General features: G+C 36.1%; 1 long non-coding RNA gene across 1 annotated transcript in view; it reads right to left on the bottom strand.

Moving 5' to 3' along the window:
• Positions 1-11,390: 11,390 nt before the first annotated feature.
• LOC118173997 overlaps positions 11,391-14,207 on the bottom strand; it is a 22,488-nt gene continuing 19,671 nt past the window's right edge. Inside the window, exon 3 of the long non-coding RNA XR_004754487.1 lies at positions 11,391-11,514. This is a non-coding gene — a long non-coding RNA (uncharacterized LOC118173997). The remainder of the gene's footprint in view (positions 11,515-14,207) is intronic.

Raw genomic sequence — 14,207 nt, forward strand, 5'->3', positions numbered from 1 at the left:
ATTCTCCCAAATGCCATTTGGGGAAATATGAACATACAAAAATCACGCCATTATGTCAATCATATACAGTATTTGGGCAAAAGAAACATATTAGGCTTTCAGAATATGCAAAACAATCTGATCTATCCATTGGCCCTAGGGATAAAAGCATGCAATCAGATTCAGTAAAAAGTGTGAGTGTTTGTGTACAGGAAAGTATTCCAGACATTTATTTTTTCTAATTTTGGACACATCTCATAACAGGTTTCTACACGTTTATACAGGACAAAATGTAAAAGAGGCAAGAAGGTACATTTGTCTATGGAAGCATGTGTATACAAGTGAATACTTCTTGGACTGCGACTTCATCACAACTGCTGTAATTGCTTTTTTTAAAAAACAAAACCTTAAGTCATTAATTTTGAATTCTGAATCATGACATAGTCCTGAAAATTGAAGTGATTTTTGGAGAGTTTATGATCACAATAGAGATTAGATGTGGTGATTTTTTTATTTACTGAATTATTGGCTGAGCTTTTGTGTCAGCAAAATACATTAATATATTTTCTCTTTGGAATTGGGGAGTCTGGTTTTTGTTTGTTTGTTGTTGTTGTTGTTCTCTGATTTGTTTTGGTTTTGAGAGAAAGCGAGCACATCTTAGCAGTGTTGCCAGTGGCCTGGTAAATCAAATGAGCAGGATACAAAATAGCTCTATGTTATTTGCATTCTGAATCAGAATAAAGACCTATGCATTGTTTTTTGTAACAAATAGAGGTTCAGGAAAGAAAGATAACAATTATTTCTGGATATTTTATATTTCTCATCTTTTTGGAAGAGTGGAATCCACATCTGCAGTCGTGGTGATTTTTTTTTTTTTTTTAATATACAATTTTGAGCATAAAATGCAGTGATACTTACTAAAACAGACTGACTTCTGTGAGTCCTAAGTCTTACTTACTATCAGTGTTTTACTGATATTTTTTCCCTACAACTATAAAAAGATGTTTGTATGTGTAATGGAAGGATAATTATAAAGTTCACATCGAATTTTTGGTTTCTGAGGCCAAGTATTTTGAGAGCTAGTAGGTACTGTGAGTGCTTTATGATTACATTTACCAACAGCATGACAACATACACTTCAGTGTATTCAAAGGAGAACATAATCAGGTAGCCAAAGGAGAACAATTATCTTTCATACTAATTGGCAAGTTCCTTTTAACCTTTAATTAACTGTGAATTTTCAATAGGTCTGAATCGTCTTGTTAGGCTTCTTGCTGGTAGAAGGTCATGGAAATTGCTTTTCTCCTGATTGCACAGATGCAGTATAAATAAAATATAGGTGCATATACTGTATATAAGGTCATAATCCTCATTTGCACTTTGAAGTGCATAAAGTATGAAAATCTTACACTGCTGAAAACACTGGTGCTGCCAGGAATTTTTACTTTTAGCTTCAAAAGAAAATTCAAATAGATTTTGCATTCTTGGTTTGTTTCTCTTGGCACATTTTTGATACAATCAACAGCAGTTACTTGAAAGGCTCAGAACTGATTAGCATAGAGCCTAATATGCCTTCTTTAGATGCCGTCCTAGAGAATATTCCCTGCAGAGCAAAGGTTAAGATGCACAGAAGAAACAAAACACTGTTCTCCTGAGTGCTGAGTTATTCAGCATTCTAGAGAGTGCTTCCTTTCAGATGCACTACTCTCTTTCTGGTGAATGGTTTATAACAGAAAATACAAGAAATACTACATTTTCAAAACATTTCAACCATATTATCTCTACAAGCAGATATTTGACTATGCAATGTGTTCGTGTTCATATCTATTTGTTATATATACCAATGTATTATATATATGCAAATTAAACATCTAGGCATATGGTGGATAGGAAAGGTTCTTAGAAAAGAAATGATTTAGATCAAAACCCCTTGCAACACAGTGTCTTGCAGGTGTACAGGCAGTAGTAGTAAAAGGGACATCAGACCACTTAAGTCACATGGGTTCCATTGATATTTTCCCTGATTAAACAAAACAGTTATAAAGCAATATATGTTAAAAATGGGATGGATAGCTTCATGTTTCCAGCTTTGGTCAGATTCCAGTTAATATGCACCGGAGAATTCTTTGCCATGTGCAATGATTACTGAGTCCTCAGTGTCTGCCTTGCTTATGATCAGCGTTTTCTTTCTGTTGTGCTTTTTGCTTTCAAATTATAGCCTCACTATGCAACTGACTGAATTTAGATATCTTTATATAAGTCATAGTCATACCTTCGTATTTCCTTATTTTCCCATTTCCTAGCCAAATTCTACCTGTGAGATGCCTAGTTTCTTGTTTGAAACATCAGTCCCCTATGCATTCTGTGTTGCCTTGCTTCAAATTATTTACAGTATCCCATCAGCAGCAATCAGGTGGCCATATCTTTTTGTTAGTGGAGTTTCTGATTACACAGGGCATAAGGAAGAGGGAGAATGCATGTAGTGCATTACCCATATTGCTTTGTCTTAGACATTCACCCAGACATATAGGGGTTGCCAGGAAGATGATCCAGTTTTATAAACAACAGAATGCAACTCTGTGATCCATGTAGAGAGGAAAAATAGAAGATCAGACAAACCATGACTTCCCTTTTTTTTTTTTTTTTTTACACATACCCAGAGACTTAGCTGTTCTCATGTCTCATTTACTATATGCATACTTCAGGAGAATTAGGTGAAGAAGTCCTTCCAACTCACTATATATGAGAAGAACCTATTTTGATTAAAAGGAACATTTGTTAGACAACACAAGAACTCACTGCCAAACTGGTTTCCAAATTGCTGTTGTGCAAAATTGCTGCATTACTATTGTGTGCTGAATAATGCTCGTGACAGCATTAACAGTAGTTTCACAGAATGAGGACTTGCATGGGACACTTTGCCTCTGCAAAATGCATTAGTATCTATAATAAGGTATTGATTTTTTAGTTATTAAATGTTTGATTCTGGTAAAAATAATTTACTAAAAAAGAAGAGGAAAAAGTAATTCTGATAAAGTAAGATTCTGACAGTGTTTGAGCATGCCTGTAAAATCTAACAGGCATACTTTAACAACAGCAAATCTAATATTGCTGTGTGTATTTTTTTTTTTTTTTTTTTTCCAAAGGATAGCTTACTTTGAAAACAAAATGGAGTATTAATGATGAGCCATGGAATCAAGGCCATTCTTTACAAAGTGTTTTGTCTACTGAGGGCTAAGTAGCTAATGAAGTAAAGGTTGCCTGTGCAATCTGTATCTTAGGCCTGCTAAAACAAAGTGGCTCCAGCTCATGCTGCATGCTGTCCTCTTCATTCCAGCAGCATTTACAACAGTAATAGATGTGGAATATTCCCAACAGAGACATATGTTTGGATATAAGGAAAGGAGGGGTTCTATCAATAGAAAACATGTTACAAAATTACTTAGATCTTTTCTTTGTGTATAGAAGAAACACTATGCCATGCAAATGGAGTGTCATCTCAGCAGTGGATTAGGTAGGAACAGTTACTCTCACTGGAACTCCGGAGAGGGGAAAATGTTTTCAGAAATTGCTAGATTTGTTTTCTTAGATTTCTCATGATATGACAGGCCAGATCATTTTGATTGTACTTATGTTGATGAATGACTTTCCCTACAAGTAGTGCCACTAAAAAATCAGATTATTCAATTCAGCAAAAAGCAAAATGCCAGATAGACATACAAATAGGAAGAATTCATTACCACCTAGGAGCATTATTTTACAGTCTTTTCTTTGAAAAGAATGTGAGATGGTTTAAGATTCAGACTACTAATTTGTAGCCAGTATGATGCTCTTCATCATTAATTCCACTTTTTTTCAAACAGTATATTTCCAAGTAAAGCACGGAGATAATGAAAAGAGTATTCTTGCCTTGTCATTGATACCGTGCAGGCTGACTGCTGTCGTGGTTCAACAGAACACTTGTTAGTCTGGAAGACCTCTGCATTTTGCTGGAGGGACAATATTTTCCTAACCTTTGCCTAAGCTATGTATGTGCTAATTTTATTGCTTTGTTGCACCTGAAATGGTGTTCTATAGCTAGAACGCTCAATGTACTCACTTTTCCCTAGCCATTTAGCAGAATAAGACTGGGTAGAACAAATTCATTCACATCCAACAATAGGAATATCTGCCTCTTATTAATTTCTTGTAAAGAATTAGAACACCCTTCCTTAAGGGACTGATTAGCTTTGTTTCTAATGCGTGCATAGATAAGAAAACTAAGAATTTTGTTTGTAACCTAGAGTAGGGATATCACTATTTTACCTGGCAAGAGTTGTCAGTCTTCCTTCCTTCCCAAAATAAATTTAAGGTAGGAAAAATTTTTTGCTCAAAAGTTATTATATTCTTTTAGTATTCTGTGCTTACTGTGGATCAACTTGAGAGTTCAGAGCATTGCTGCAGCAGCAGCTTAAAAAAAAAAAAAAAAAAAAAAAAAAAAAAAAAAAAACTGCTCACCTGCTCTAGGTCCCTATCATGGTGTGAGATGAAACGCTAGGTGGAAGCTCCCTATTTCTCTCTGTTGCATGAAGATTCATAAGCTGGAACATATAAATCCTATTCCACATATTTAGATGCTCCCAGCCAGCACTGCCTGTGAACTACATCGTATTTAATACAATTCTATCTCTTCTATTAAATTAAAAGACTTCAAGTTTACTTTGTAAAGGTAGAGGCATATGAGGATGCATCAATGAACAGCAGAAGGTTTTGATTTCATTTAGCTGTCAAAATAACTTTATTTTTATATATTATTCCTCTTTATGGAAGTACCCATGACAAAATTTACCATAAATAATTGTCTGAAGAAGTTCAAGCTCTTGCTATGTTTGAGTTTGACATAAAGCTATGAGAGACATATGTGACAGTCACTTCACTCCAAAGTTTTGTTGCAGTTCCAAATCATTTGTTATTTAGTTGGCTCTAAAAAGTCAGAGATGAGGAGCTGAATGAAATACAATTTGAAAGTCAGAGAGAACAAAGTAGTCTCCTATTACTGGCTGTATTTGACTTTGGCACTGGAAAGCAGATCTTTATAAGGGTAGTGCATAGCTGTCCTGAGCCATGAGATATGATTCTGTGGTAGCAGGACAGACAGTCTGAGCTTATTCAGGAAGCAGTTCATCACACAGATTCTAACTGACGTTTAGTCTTTTCAAAAAAATGCTTGCAGTTTGTTGTCATGCATTGAGGTGGAAGTACCTGTCCCTCACAAGATTGTGTGAGCTGTTTTCAAAATGTTCAATCAGAAGATCACTGATTTCTGTCAGGGGTGTCCAATATTATTGAGCAGTTATTTCCTGACACTGTGGTGCAGTAGGGAAGAACAGATCTTCCCTGTCTTCTTGTTTGACCTCTATAAACTGATCAGGAGTTTGGACTAATGGAAATTCTTCCTCCTATAAATGGTGTAGGGCTAATACGGGCTGGTAGCCATCTGCCTGTACAGGTCTCTAGCATCAGGATGGAGTAACAGGCATCACAGTGGGCAATGCAGGTACTGTGAGAAGCCCAAACCAGATTACTTCCAAAGTAATTTAACTATCAAAGCCTCTCTTTCTCATGCTGGGAGGAAAGTCAGCACTCAGCATCCTCACTGAAAACCCACATAGGATATGAGAATAGTTTTCACCTTCAGCTTCCTTGCCTTTGGGCTGAGCCTTCTGTATTTCTCCTTCAGAAGGTAACATGTTGGATTTAAACAAGTAAACTGTGACAGAAATCAAAGGTAAGTTCATAAAAAGAAGTGTGATACAGCCTAAAGTAAACAACTGGATATGATTTAGCAATTAGTCTGTAACACCTCATTATGAAAAAGCAACCCTCAAAAATTGAGGAACTTTTTTTTTTTTTTTTTTTTTTTTTTTTAATCTTGCTTCTTCTTTCCCTTTAAGATAAGTGATTATACTTCTGCATCAGAAAGCATCAAACAACAGGTCAAAAACACCAGGTGGTTGGGTTTGCTTTGTTCTCGTCTATGTTTAAGGGTTTGAGTGTTGTGAACTAATCGAGTGATCATTAGAGCTGTTTTCTTTGCATGTCACTCTAAAAGACTGGCTGAGAGTTCTGCAAAATGCAGGTGCCAGCTGAAAATTAATGAATTATAAGGATTGGCAGTGACGGTTTGTGAAGCATCATTTGGTTACAGCTATGTTAATCTACTTTGTTACAGCTTGCTTTCTGTCTCAAAGTATTCTCTAGCATTGTTTCTTTTACAAAGATTCCTCTCAAACAAAGTAACACTTCCTTAATTTTCTTTGGAAGGAGCCTGCTTCTGTTATGTTAAAGTAGCTATTCTCCCGAATAAAAAAAAAAAAAATGTTTAAAGATGCTAATGTATTGTATGTTGTAAAACTTTTTTATTTTGGTAAAGTACATGTTTCTATTATATGAAAGTAAAACTGGGCCACTTATCCCAATGTTCTTTGAATTGTACATGGCTGGTCAAAAATCATTTTTTGATCTATATCATCACCTTGAGAAAACTAATGGCTTTCAAACATTGAAAATTATTTGTCAAAAAGCCATGTCTAGTTTTTTGGTTTTATGTTATATTGCTCCCATTGTAAAGGACTGTTGGGACTATGTCAATGCAATGCACTGGTTAGAGAGGAGCAGAAGTGGGATTGCTTGAAGTATACTCAGAATTAGACCCTGGTTCTTAGAGGACACACAGACTCTTGCCCATGTAAGGACGCATGAGTTCTGTTGGAAAGGTGCTAAAATGGATGTACTACTTGGATGTACTACTATAATTTGAGGGTTTTACTAGCAGTTGCTTAAGTACGCCATGATGTAGAAATCATGACCTCTTTATTATTCTGTCTCCCCTGGTACTTTAAACCATAGACATCTTCTTTTTCTGCAGATTTACAAGTATTAGAACAAGTTCTCAGAATTCAACCCTGGCAGACAGTCACTGACTGAAGTTTTCACTCAAACTCAACATCATGTTTGTAATAAGCAGAAGTGAAACATGAAATTGGTGGAAGCAGGAAGATCTTGTGATAAATTGAACTGCTTGTTTACAAAGAAAACCTAAAATAATTGTAGGAGATTGATTGTGGCTATATTTTCTGAAAGCTATGAAGTTCTGCTACATTTTCATAGACAGAGAAGTTGCCAGTATCTGCAAATAGTTTTTTTTTTTTTCTTCCACAAACACTGAGAACTTACAGAAAGATAAATGAATGATTCCTCTGCTTTAATTGCACACTCTTCTCCAGGACTTTACCTGTGATCTGTACAGGAAAATCTGGATTAAAAAATGTGAAGATTTAGTGCAGATAGATGGGAAAATGAATTAAAACTATTTTATAACATACAACTGCTGTAACTGTTATTGATGATTATTCACACCAAAAAAATAGAGCATCTTAGATTAAAGGTTATAAGTGTGTGAGCAGATGTTATTACTTGACTGTCTTCCATCAGAAGATGTCTATTTAATCTAGCTTTTATATATATACATATTATTTATTTATTTTTAAACTGAGCAATGGATATTAGGACACTTCATTGCTGTTTTCAAACTGAATAAATAGTAGGACAGAGATGTTTTCAGAATTTCAAGGTTGTGCATTTTGTCCATGTTTGCCTGAGCCTCCAAGCACACTATCTTACTTGGCACTCAGGATCTAGGATAACCATGATTTCCTTTATTTATTTATTTATTTATTAACTTCAGCTGTTACACTTACATAGCAGATGTAAGTTATTTGTCAGCAAAGCACAAGAACAGAATACCGGTGTTAACCAGTTAAAGCTGGTCAGAGACAATTTGTTTCATTTTAGTTTGGCTTCATTTGTAATTAATACAGCAAATCTAACACAGGTAGGTGATGTCAGATTATTACAAAAGTTCAGGAGCACCCTGAGACTTTGGGTGCTATAAATGTCTCAAGAGTTTCCATTCCGTATTTACTTCCTATCCATGAACAATTTTGAAATACCAAGGGACACCTTTTTTCTTGCAATGTTTTTTTCAAATCTATTAGCAAAATTTGTTGAATAGATTTGATCAACTGAACTGTACTGCTTGTGAGATGAGGGTGTTATTCATATCTTTGATGATATCTTATTAATGATGCTATTACGAAATCTTATTATGATATTATTTATCTAATTACTTTGAACTATTTTTCCTTCTCCCACTATCAGCTTAGTTTGTGAGGTCTCCGATGCTGGAACTGTCTGTATTGAAGAGCTCTATGTGTTTGTACAATGCCTAACACAGAGAGGCCATTATATTATTATTTAGGCATGAGTCAGGTGCAAATAATAACTGACAGCTGCCTTGCTAAGAAAGTGCAAAGCTGTCAGCATATTTTTTTAAGAGCTGCTAGAAAGCATCATGCACTCAAAAAGTTTAAATCAGATTAAGGTATGGTAGAAAGTCTGTGGGGGAAGGGGAAGGCTTATGCCATCATTCATCTCTCATTGTGAATTACAAATGCTTTGTTAGGAAGAATAAACTTCCAGTACCTTGTAAGTGAAAAAATCTTCAGTTGGGTTGCCAAAAAAAGGCTCTCAACTATAAAAATCATAAAAAGAAAAGGAAAAGAAAATCCAGAGACAGGAGACCACACTGCTGCACAGTCTTTGAACATATAATAATGTTAGTGCCAGACTTCCCTACCTCAGAGTGCCAAATTGGCACTTACTGTAATCCTCCCCTTTCTTAATGTTACACTCAGCAGTCAAAAATAACAAAAAAAAAAAAAAAAAAAAAAAAAAAAAAAAGGAATGAGAGGAAAGTGTTGATTTATCTCTGGGGAAGTCTGATGCCAACATTTAAAAGGAGGATAAGGTGGATGCAAGTATAAAGGGAAAAAGAAAGGGGAAGAGAAAAGAGAGGGAAAGGAGAAAATGGGAAAAAAAAAGAGGCAAAGGAGCAGAGAGTGCAAAACCATATGAGAAAGAGATAATAGAATAGAAAATTTACCGTGGAAGTAATAGTTAAAGTCAAAGGTTTGCCATCAGTTCCTACTGTGCATAAAAATTGCCTCTTGTCTTCAGTCCTATTCTGTCCTAAGTATTCAAACAGTTGTAGAGAGGCAAAGCTCACTCCTCTTGGCACAACTTCCCCATTGAGTTATATTATGTGTCCTAAACAAAAGGCTCGTTTTTTCATTAAGTGTCTGTTCTTATCATATTTTACCAAGTATCAGTTTTGAGAATCAAGAGAAAAGAGGAAAAAGTAAAATGCAGTGTGTGGAGGCTAAGTATGAGCATTCAGAAACAATCTGGAATCTCTTCCCTTAGTCTGCTAGGTAATAAATTCACAGAATCACAGAATAGTCTAGGTTGGAAGAGACCTCCAAGATCACCGAGTCCAACCTCTGACCTAACACTAACAAGTCCTCCACTAAACCATATCCCTAAGCTCTACATCTAAACGTCTTTTAAAGACCTCCAGGGATGGTGACTCCACCACTTCCCTGGGCAGCCTATTCCAGTGACTAACAACCCTTTCAGTAAAGAAGTTCTTCCTAATATCCAACCTAAACCTCCCCTGGCACAACTTTAGCCCATTCCCCCTCGTCCTGTCACCAGGCACGTGGGAGAATAGACCAACCCCCACCTCGCTACAGCCTCCCTTCAGGTACCCATAGAATGCAATAAGGTCACCCCTGAGCCTCCTCTTCTCCAGGCTGAGCATTCCCAACTCCCTCAGCCGCTCCTTGTAAGACTTGTTCTCCAGACCCCTCACCAGCCTCATTGCCCTTCTCTGGACTCGCTTGAGCACGTCAATGTCCTTCTTGGAGCGAGGGGCCCAAAACTGAACACAGTACTCGAGGTACGGCCAGTAGGTAAATAACAGCCAGTTTCCTGAGGAGAATGCTGTGGGAAACAGAGTCAAAAGCCTCACTGAAGTCAAGGTAGACCACATCCACAGCCTTTCCCTCATCCACTAAGCGCATCACTTCGTCATAGAAGGAGATCAGGTTCGTCAAGCAGGACCTGCCCTTCATAAACCCATGCTGACTGGGCCTGATCACCTGCTTGCCCTGCAAGTGCCGTATGATGACGCTGAAGACAATCTGCTCCATAAGCTTCCCTGGCACTGAGGTCAAACTCACAGGCCTATAGTTTCCCGGGTCAACCTTCCAGCCCTTGTAGATGGGCATCACATTCACTAGCCGCCAGTCAACTGGGACCTCCCCTGATAGCTAGGACTGCTGATAAATGATCGAAAACGGCTTGGCCAGCTCTTCCGCCAGTAGGATTTTTCCCACGTTGTTTCCTGAATGGCTTTCTTCTGAAGGAAATGAAATATTTCTATTAGCTACCAAAGTAAATGTAGGAGAAATTCCATTCCTGACTTTCTCAAAAAGTATAAAGTTATGCCTTGAAACCAGATATTTTGTGTTCTGCCAAGAATCAGATTGCAAAATGCAATAGTTTCTTATTGTCTTCATTCACAGCAACTCAGGAGTAGAGTGTCTCTGTTAGGTAAAGGACAGCAGCCCCAGCTGCATACATTTAATGTCCCCTCTGTCTGGGGATGAGACATTTGATATTTTTGAGGGCATCAAGCTGTAAAGGACTAAGCTGATGCTCAAAATAAGAACAAACAATATATAAAAGAAATACACCACAAAAGGGCAAAAAATCAGTTTTATGCTTCTAATCAACAATCATTTGTAACCTAGAGTGAAAAGAAAGAATGTAGTTTCTGACAAAAAAAAAAAAAAAAAAGTCAGACTTTTTTATCAAAAGTCAGTTTTATGTGTAAGACTGAGTATTTTGATCTGACCTTAATGATTAAATTCATAAATCAGTGGAAAATTGTGTTTCTACCACATAAACATGCCAGTATCCTCCTCCTACTTTGAATCATGCAATAGGTGTCTGCCAGAATGTTTCTAATTTCAATTGATGTGGTGACTTGCTTTTAATTTAAAAAAAATTTTTTTTTTTTTTAGATAAAAACTTTGAGAAAAGCTTCACAGTTGTTATCATAGAGGAAAAGACAGCAGAGATGTTTCATGTGTATTGCTGTGGAAGTACTCAAATTCAGCAGCAACCCAAACTTCAATGGAAAGTATTGCTTCTCCAGTGGGACTGTGAGCTTTATGTTAAGAATTGTTAGTTTATTTTATAAAATTAGTAAATGTCTCTATAAGTGCAATTTGTAGGTGGTAAAGGTGTAACTCCTTTTTTGGGAGAAAGAAAGCCAAAAATAAAATAATAATAATAATAATAATAAAGACTAATAATAATAGAAGAATTAACTTGCTTTTGCCTCAACTTAATCTAAATAAACATTTTATTTTTTTTAGTAAGTACAAATGTAAGAGTGTAGCAAAAATGAGAGGAAACTGTTTTTAAAACAAATACTTGCTAAGTTATGTGATAATTATTCTCCCTTGTAAAACAGGAAGAGGCATAACAGCCTTTCCTCCTTCATTTCATTATTTCATTCCTCACGGGCAAAATTCATGCTGTTTACGGGAATGACTGAGACTGTCTCTCAGTGAAAGTTCCGACTTGCTGCAAAGCATATAACACGAGGTAAGGAAGAGGAATTAGTGCAAAATGACACTGTAAATCCTCTGGAATACCATTTAGTTCCAGGGTAGTCTGGGTTCCTCATTAAGACTATACCATTTTATTTTAAGAAGATCACACAGTCTCATATGCAGTCTCAGTATCTGTTAGATTATATGTGGCATACCTCTTACTGCTCCATTGCATTATCATTCCTTTTATGAAATTTCTGTTCAGCGATCACTTCGCTATGGTGTTTTATTCTCTTTTGAAATCAAAGTTTTAATTCTGGGCAGATGGCTGGTATTTTAAAAGAGGAGGAGGGAAGAGACAGAAAAAATCTTCAGTAGTTAGAGGTTTTCTGCCAGTGTTCTGTTTGACAAGGGAAGTCTTTACAGGTGATTGAAATTATTCTCTTAGTGCAGGAAATTTGTAATATTCCTGTCGCTTTCTGCATGCAGATGACAAGCTGCTGCCAGCTGTACAGCATCGTTTGCTGCAGCTTCAGGGACTTCAGTGATTTCAACCCATTCAAATTGGTCCAAACCACTGAACTATTCCCATCTCCATCATTTGTAGAGCCAGACCAATTTGCCCTTATCACAACAGAGTTGCCGAAGGCTTTGTGAATTACAAGCTGTTTCTCATGTTTATTGATGGACTGATATTTGGGAAAGGACCAAAATAATAATAAAAAATAAAGCTCATTCCCACAAGGATCTCTCTCTCTTTCTTTCTCTCTTTCTTTCTCCTTCTCTCTTTCTTTCTCTTTTCTCTTTCCTTTCTTTCTTCTTTTTACCACCTTATTTTTCCTTTCCATTTTTTGGGGGGATGATGGGGCATAAGGGGACATGCAGAGCTCAGTTTCTAAGTGTGAGACCTCTGGGAGAAGGAACTGAAGTAATTGAATCGGATTAGACAAGCCAGCAGAACCAAGTCACATTCCACGAGGTTTTTGCAGCTTTCAGTAGATGAATAATAATTATTTAAGGATTAGTGCAAGTCTAAGATGTGGTCCACTATGAATACTCTTCACCATATATAAACAAAAGCAAGTTGTAATATATGCTATTTAAGCTTCTTTTTATCCATAATAGATTTATTTTAGAGCTGCAATAACTTGAAAAAATCCTGTATGGTGAGTAAGCATTCTTATTGTTTTTCAATAAATCCTTTAAGCTTTAATTCTAAAGAGATTCTAGAGAGAGCTTAATTAAAGATACTTACTCTAGCTTTAAATTATGTCCATCCTCTTTTAATGCCTTTTTTATTTTAAAGTACATCAGAGAAGAAGAGAAATATCTTAGAGTGATAGTTTTTGTTTGTTTGTTTGTTTTGTTTTGTTTTGTTTTTAATAGTTTATGGTTTCTGTATTTATAGTGGTTTCTGAGGTCTTCCAGCTTCACAGTTATACCCACTTTTGGCCACATTTTTAAAAGTGACTTGGAAAGCCAAAATTAAACTAGATTTGGACCCCAGTTTTTTAATTAACTATATCCCTAGTCACTACATAAGGCCATTAGCCCAGAGTAGTTCTTGACAGTCCTTTAAATAAAATATATATATATTTTTTATTTCAAATTCTACTTACTAGTGTGTTGTAAAGATTACTTTGGATGCACTATCTGATCATATCACACATATCAGAAGAATAAAGCTTTGCAATAAGCTGTAGTTCATAAGTGATTTTGTGGAAGAACATGAAGTAGGATAGTGAGAGATGAATAAAGATGATGTTACGGCTGTGATTCCTTGCTCCAACTTGAATTTGGAAAGCATTAGAAATAGTTATCTATCTTCAGGATTGGATTGCTTTTATTCCATAATGGCCTGTGCTTTTGTTTCTTTTCCATGCGCGTGATTTAATAAAGCTTCTGTTGTGGTTTTGGTTTCCCTCCTCCCTCTGTATCATGAGATAAATGGAATAAGTAGATCAATCACCAGGTGACCTCATTATGGATTCATTAAGAATAACAAGTTTTTATTACTTAACCATATGCAAAACATCTTTCTTCCCTGAAGATTCATTCAAAAACTTTTCCTGTAAAATTTTCTCATTCTAACCTCTTTGTCCTGTCATTTGAGAAGTTTCAGGTATTAGATGTTGAACAACACTATTTTTCCTTTCTTACCCCCCCCCCTTTTTTTTTTGTTCTTTTACTTGCCAGTATTCACTGGATTTGGTTCATTTTGAGACACACAGCCTTCATGCCTCTTCCTATTGCATGCAGGTTTGAGTGCATTTAGGCTTGTGAATTTTCTATGCTAGCTTTCTGTGAATGGTTTCTATTATGGACCCTATGGGGATGTGGTTGGAATGGACATTTGGGCTGGGATTGAGTGGGTAGGAAACAAGATAAATGTTAGAGGGCTTGAAATCAGAGCCAGAGACCAAGAGACAGGAGTGGGAGGAGTAGCTCTCCAGAAATCCTGAGTAGCCAAGAAAAAATAGTGAATTCCTTCATATTGCAAATACAGAAGACCATTGTCTTCTGTATCTATCTTTTTCTTCTTTCTTTTTGTCAAGAAAAGGAAAGGAAAGGAAAAGAAAGGAAAGGAAAGGAAAGGAAAGGAAAGGAAAAAAGAAAAGAAGAAAAGAAAAGAAAAGAAAAGAAAAGAAAAGAAAAGAAAAGAAAAGAAAAGAAAAGAAAAGAAAAGAAAAGAAAAGAAAAGAAAAGAAAAGGGGAAGAAAAAAG

The sequence above is a fragment of the Oxyura jamaicensis genome, chromosome 13, assembly GCF_011077185.1.
Source record: "Oxyura jamaicensis isolate SHBP4307 breed ruddy duck chromosome 13, BPBGC_Ojam_1.0, whole genome shotgun sequence".
NCBI classification, from domain to species: Eukaryota; Metazoa; Chordata; class Aves; order Anseriformes; family Anatidae; genus Oxyura; species Oxyura jamaicensis.